Source organism: Megalops cyprinoides, chromosome 10, assembly GCF_013368585.1.
Source record: "Megalops cyprinoides isolate fMegCyp1 chromosome 10, fMegCyp1.pri, whole genome shotgun sequence".
Taxonomy (NCBI): domain Eukaryota; kingdom Metazoa; phylum Chordata; class Actinopteri; order Elopiformes; family Megalopidae; genus Megalops; species Megalops cyprinoides.
Genome location: NC_050592.1, coordinates 12,066,124 through 12,073,920, shown reverse-complemented (window position 1 = coordinate 12,073,920; position 7,797 = coordinate 12,066,124).

Genomic DNA, 7,797 nt, shown 5'->3' with positions numbered 1-7,797 from the left:
AGAGGTGAAGTCCAAGTAAGCTGTACAGACCGTTAGTCTGAGATTTCAGATTACAGGACCTGCCCGGAAGGGCAGGCTTCCCCTTCCTGCTTTGTTCTTGCATCATGTTTCAAATGCACTCTACATCCACAGATAGTTTATCATCCTGTGTTAACCATAGCATTCCACTGTCTTCCAAAGGGTTTCAACCCTTTCAAGACACTGAACAATTAAGCCCCCCTCCAATTTTATACATCAGATAAGAATATGCCAATTCCTATGAACAATGGCAGTTTTTAAATCTTATATCTGGATGCTTAATTCATACAAACAGTTTTTAAACACTGTTAGGGTAGAAATGATGCTGTCTTCATGTTTTTGATCACAGTTAACACACTTGGTTGCGATATTTTGGTATTGGTATTTTATATACATGAAATGCACCCTATGATGTTACCCATATAATGTTGTGCATGTTAGGCACAGCATTTCACAGAGGGTGAGTGAGGAGTTGTTGCCAGGGTGAATTATGGGGGCACTGACCCTCCCTTATCAGCTGCTGCGGGCTTTTCAGAGCAAAATGCTAGCTCAAGGACAGCTCCATGTGTTTGTCTCCCACTGCACCCTAAAATAGTGCACTTAATCTTGATCAATATCTGCTAGTCAGGGGCCTGCCAGAGAGATGCTTTTTTTCCATGGAGTATCCATCGATAGGTGTTTTGTGCAACCTGAAGCAGGCATTTGTTGCCTTGGAGCTCAGATGAAGCATTGTTGTATGATTGGTTGAGACCGGTAATGCCTCAGCCCCTCAGACAAGAGTGCCATGTTAGTGTTCTATCCAATAAAATGCAGAGTTTAGTGCTTATTAACATTGTTTTGTTTTTTGGTTTATATATTTATTTATTTATTTGGGAATGGGGTGGGGTGGGGGAATTTGACATGTGTGCATATTTTTGTGCTCATAGATCTGTTTAAATAGTATCTTTAAGGGAATCGCTACCCACCTCCATATATGTGTATATATCCATCTCTATCTCAGAGATCACTCATAATGTAACAAATTTGTATGGAAATTCATTCAGTACTCAGGCTGTACAACCCTCTAATTTAAATTATTACAGAGCAGATTACGGATTACTGACCAGGCTACATAGCTCAATATTTACCAAAGTGATTCAAATTTAGTTCCTCAGAACAACAGCAGTGCCCCAGCCAGAAGTGCACTGTTGCATTTTGCTGAATATCACTCTACTTCTACCTCTACTTTCACTTTGCACCCCTTCGAAAGGTTTGTGAGGGTGTCTTTTTTTGACATATTAAGTTGCAAGTATTTGGACACATACTATGTACGAGTGAAATATTAGAATTGCACCTTACCTTTTTGCTCCTTGATTATCATGTTCTGGTGATGAAGGGTAGAAGTACACTGCAGTCTGGAAATCTCACACCCCTCGCCCAATCTTGCTTAAACATCTTGACACTTGACTGCAGTGTTGATTATCTCCTGATTTCCATGGAAACGAGACTTTCATTAAGTAGACTGGCAACCAGATAACGTCCCGAGAAGAATCTGTCATATTGCAAATGCATCTTCCATCTTCCTGCATAATCCTAGTTAAAACACAAGCCAAACATCACCTGAACTGTTCTTTCTTGAAAACATTCATGAGGAACTTATTGCTTTATATCTATTTGGCATTCAAAACAGAAAACAGAAAACAAAGATTTCTGTGTTTTTCTTTTTTTTCTTATTTCCAGAAAGAAAAGAAGGATAAGAAGAAAAAATCAGTGTCTACGCCTCACAGCCTTTGTCAAAGTACGAGGCTGAAGGCTGTAAAACTGAACTGTTGGTAATTGTTGGAAAATGAATGAAGTTATATTTAACAAGGAGCAGAAAGATTCTTCACCAATTGGATATAGAGTACGTTACTTCAAAACCCCTGTAATTGACAAAACCACCCAAGTGTTTCCATTCCAACTTATACTGTATCCAACCAAATTAACGGATAGATCAAATTTCTAAATATTTTCATATTTAGCTAAGATTATGTGCTGTCTTGTTCTGTCTTTAAATCTATTAAGAAAGCACACAGTTGCCATTGATAAACTCTTGAACTATTGATAACGTTTAAAACTGGTACCATATATAAAACACAGCTCAACCTGTCTGTCTGTTCCATTTACCACAGACTGCAGTGGGGCACAGCAATATTCAATGTAGGAAAAGGAAGAACCATGGGAGAATATATATGTGTCAATTAAGGCTTGAGTCAATCATTTTAGTTTTAATCTGTGCATTAAAGTTTTTGCACCTTTTTGCAAGGTTTTTACACCTTGCTAAAATGTAAAACTTTAAGGTCTTGCATTTGCAAATCAATAACTAACTCTGGGGTAGTCGAAATAACTTTTCTGTCAGGTGTCAATATTCAGGCTTTATAATAGATCATAGCAGAGAGATGCTGATCCTTGGTGTTTGTCCTGTCAGCCAAAAGACAGTAACTTTTCACAAAAAATTCCATGATTCTATGAAATGTGGTCAGTTCACTGATTTATTCATTATGAGGAATATGTTCCAGCCTATTAATGTTTAATGGTTTGAGAATATTCATCTACGCTTAGAACCATCTGTAATGTGTGCCCCAGTGATATTACATATCCACCAATACTTTTCTAATAAATTTATAGAATCTTTTAAAAGACTTATCTCCCTCCAATTTCTCTTCAAGTAAATGACAGTCATTTGTTTTACTAATATGTTTTCTTAAAGCAATTTTGAGTCTAACTATCAAATTGCAACTAATGATACCCTAAAGGTGTGCATAACACTGTTTCACAGGTAAAAGTGGAGGGACCAAAAATATTTTCTGTAAATACACACATGCATATGTATTTCCTGCTGAATATCCACCCTTTCCTCTGTAATATCATATAGATGCATGTTGGGTTAGAAATTGCAGTCTGCAAGGTGTCCAACAGCCAAGGGTTCTTGAAAATCATTAACATTTACAACATGGGGAGATGTTCAAGAGTAACTCCCTTCTCTGTGTTTCTGACTTTCTTTCACTCTCATTTGGTGGGGCTTCAGTTCATTAGTTGGGCTGAATTAACATGGTAACTGGAGAAAAAATACACTTCTCTTTCACCCTTATATTTAAACTTGCTGTTCCCTCAAAGGTGTTATTCACAGCTTTTATTACTTAAAAAAATCACAGGTCATAATAAAACATAGGTGTGTCTGTCACAGCTTATAGTTTTGTATGTTTAACCTGTGTGGTGCATTGCATTATTTGGTATCCATATATCTATTTTTATTATTATAACCTACACAGGAATTGAAAATGAAATTTAGATCAGAGTAATCTCTTGTAAAATGCATCATTTGTGTCAGTTTTCAAAAGAAAACAAAATACAGACAAAATCACAGGAAAAATTGAAAAAAAAAGTGAATCTTGTTTCAATTATAACCCAGTTGCATTTGTACTTCTACACTGGCCAGCACTATGTTAACATTGAGCCTCTGCGTGGATTTCCAGTTCATGATTTTGCGCATAATGGCACAGCATTTTACTATAACCAGTTACATTCTACAATATGGAAAAGAGCTCAAAAGAAAGCTGCACAGATGGCACACAGCATCTGTGTCCTGCAGCAGTCCACTGCAAACAGGGCCTCCTGTCCTGCTCTCATCCTCACCCTGAATCCAGTGGGGAGAAGGCCCCTGCACTCAAGACACCTCTGTGTCCCTTTGTCAGGGCTCAGGCGGGGACTCAGGCGCAGACAGCGGAAGAGGGTGCTCAAAGGGAAGTTTAATAAGCCGACACAGGGAATCCAGAAAACGTAGTCAAAACAGGCGAAGTCAGAAAACCGGAAAAGCACATCTAACAATACCAAAAACCGGATCCAAAAACGTGGTCAAGAAAACGGGCAAGAGAACAGTAAAACAGCAGGCAGGCAGAACAGGAAAAACAGCTTGTAGCAACACAGACAAACTGAGACGAACTCACAATGAGACAAGAAACAAACAAGGAATATATAGGGCAAGGCTGATGACAAGATGGGGTTCAGGTGTGCAGGTAGGCGGGTGGAGCCAGTCAGGTGACCGGGTGGGTGGAGACGGGGCGGAGAGCAGGGCAGGGCTGGAACACAGGGAACACAAAAGCACATGGACAGGGAAAACAAAAACGAAAACAAAAACAAACCCGGCTAAGGAGCCGCAGTCCTGACACCCTTTCAGCCACTCTCCAGCAGCCAGGAATGAGAATTGATCCCTATATGATCTGCCACATTGGAGACGTGAAAGCAAAGTTCAGGCTGAGCAATCGAGCAGCCTTTGACTGAGGTCCAGAGCGGTGAGCAGCTGACGTGTAAATCTCACTGAATAAACGTCCCGACAGACGTGAGGCTGTGTCAGGACAGGATAATTGATTTCAGTCACAGACTGAGATTCAGTGCCCAATTGTACCCAACCTATTGGATGAGCATTGTACGGTGAGCACTTTGATTAATGTCCTCTGTTACAACAATGGGCAGATACCCGCAGTGATTCATCAGGTAAGGCTTCTGTTCATAACTTACAGTAGTAAGTAGAAACACTTATCAAGCTAGCAACACTTGAAGAAGTTTCAGAAGATAAAGCCTGATTCACTCTCAAGAGGTTCTCTGTGATATTTAAGTACATTTGCTTGCATGGCACTAAGGAGCTTTCTGTCTAAAGTGCATCTACACTGGAGAGAAGCACCTGCAAAACTTTAGAAGGGGCTCTTCATGACCTCACACAAGGCTAAGCAGCTTTTCACTTTCTTTTTCAATTATTTTTCCACCTCACAAGAACAATATCTGAATGTTTGGAGATGCTGTACTTGTAGTGAATAATCATCAATACTTACATTTGAAATGCAAGCTTTAAAAAAATGAGATTTATTTTCAATAACTCAGTGCATCACATTAGAAGGGTATATCTAAGGGGCCAACTCAGACACATTTATTGTCATATTACTATAATCCAGCTAAATTCACCTGCAAAGAAATCTCTAAGCAATAACATTCACTGTAATCATGAAACTGAGCATGAAACTGAGGAAGCTGTCAGATTCTTATTGGATTTGAAGTGGTGGGTTTTGCTTTCAAGAAAACACAAAAAAGCTTTATCTGATGTCCCCTCAGGGAGTCCGACACAGGGAACAGAACAAATTTGGAGAATGGAGAGGAAAACTGGAAACAAATTTAATGTTCTGAGAAGCATAACTAAAAAGCTTATCTAAAAGGACCTTTAGTATTGCAGTACCAAAACTTTGGGTAAAATTTTGTTAACCTGTAAAAACAATTTTCAGGTCCAGTTTTCAGTTTTCACAGTTAATCCCCTGAGGATGAACAGATTGGTCTTGGGCACTGGGCTGGCTCTGACACTTTGTTCAAAATCTGATAAGGACGAAAAAGTTGTGTGACCTTCACTGCTCCAAAACATCCACAGTCTGTGGAATTAATGTTACAATGAAAGACTCTGTGTAATAATGTAAAACTGTCGCACAGTATGTGTCAGGAGGCTTTTCCCGGCACGGATGAAGGTCCACAATCAAGGTTAGCAATAAAGGAATACAATGAATAATCTTAATTAGCACAGAACTAGCACAGCGCTCAGCTCAGAGATGCTTATTGGCAGATATGACAGCTCTTGCAAAGAGAATTGTCAAGGTGCTCATTGCAGCTGAAGGATTTCCAAAATGCACTTTGTGTCCTGGCTACATCTTGATTGCATTCACACTTCTGCATTAACACAAATTAGATTAAAATTTTTCTCTCAGCAATATAATTTTTCCAATGTAACATGTATGTTCCTGTCACAGCCAGCAATAATTCATAGAAATCTTACTATTTGTTTTCAGTTCTTATGCACTGGTAATTGACTCAACCTGACCTATTTCATCCAGGCCTCTATTACCAGGTACTCCGATATAAATCATAAACTGAATGAGGATGATTGGATTGAGGAAAAGGACATGCTGCCAGTGTGTATAGGCACACCAACAATGGAGCCTTGCCATGAAGAATCATGGGAAACTGAAATAGTAGATATATATAGATGTGTCTATGATTAGAATTTACTGTAATGTGGAGCATCTGGAAGAACAGTTTCATGATGATCCCTTCCCCTTAACCCTGGAGGTCTCTATCCTAAGGAAGGATAATAGTTTCATTAATAACATGTGTATATGTAAGACCTAAGTTTTTCACAAGTAAATTAATTTTGCCTTGATGAAATTATACAATTCTTTCAATAAAGAACATCCTAAGTTTTAATGCATGCAGTATAGTAAATGCAACTTCACTTATTTATGAGAATTTCCTGTATTTATCCAGTGTTTAATAATGTGTACCCTTAATTTATAATAAGATCAACATTATGTTAAAGATTTGTTTCTGTTTGGTATGTTATTTTCTCCATTTGCATCCTGACAGTTTATGGACCTGACTAAACCTGACTGTTTTTCAGAGATTACACTCCCTCAACATCCCCAACTCATTCTGTAGTTCCTCCAACTGAAACAGTGACGTTTAACTAGGAATCTTCGCCAGTGACATGTGTCATGTCCTTTGATATTCAGGGAAAAACTATTCTGATTTGTGATGGTGACATTTAGCTAGATTCCTCTCAGAAGGGAGAGAAAGAGACCAAATTAGATCACTGTCATACTGATATAGAGAAAAGTTCACATTCATATTGGTTTGTATCTATCAGAGTCAATGTCAGTTTCCTTTTGGTTTAAAATAAGATAAAATGAAGGTATATAATTAAAAACAGTGAAGATACATTCTGTACAGCTTTTCTCCATAAGGGGTGAAAGGGACATTCCAGCTTCTGTGTCTAATCTATTAATCTACACTGTATAATGACTGCTGTGTAAAATTTGGAAATGTACTCTAATATTTAAAGGGTGAAAATATGACTTTCAACTTGGGAGTCATTTTCTCTGTTTGCCCTGTGAATATTACTGCCTCTTTCATGTCCCATGCATCAGGGAGAGTTAGCAGCATGCGTTACTTTTTCAATGGCATTTGAAAAATAGAGACAAACAACCTGAAACTTTAATTAGTGTTGCTTTTCATTGTGTTGAGGACGGAGGAAGAGGACAGAGATAAAACTGTTAAAGCATCCCCTTCAGCTGTGATAAGAAACCATTATGGAGACTCGCTGGAGATAAGACACCTTTTATAGGCCCTATTGTTGTCCAATGTGGTGAAAGACCTGTGTCATTCTGGGAAAAGCTGGTCTGTGTCGTCAGCTGAGGAAACGTATTTCACCCACCTGACACTTACAGCTTCCTGAGCGCCAGCTGCAGCCGATTCATTGTTTCTGTTGTCTCCCCCTCTCTCTCCTCCTTCTATTTTTGGATAACATATTTATATGATGATTTATCCCCCACTGCGGTAGAGCCAGGCACAACAGTGTGGAGCAATTCCCTTTACAGAACCTGCACCACATCTTAGACACAACAGTGTGGAAGGATTCCCGAGTCTCAGAGAGGCAGCTCATTAATGCCAGATATGGAACAAGCACCACAGCTGAGACAAAGAAGGATGGAAAATACAGTATGTGATTGAAGAACTTGATTTGAATCTTTATTTGGTTTCCTTGCAATTCAGGGCTACAATGAAAGGACTAATATGTACTTAACATTACCATCACTTAATTTTTAATTTAACTAACACTGACAAACTTTTATATTTTCCAAAGAAAAAAAAAATCCAGAAAAAAAAAACATTTCCCTGACATACAAGCATACTGATTATCACATGTTAATTACAACGGCTGTCACTTTC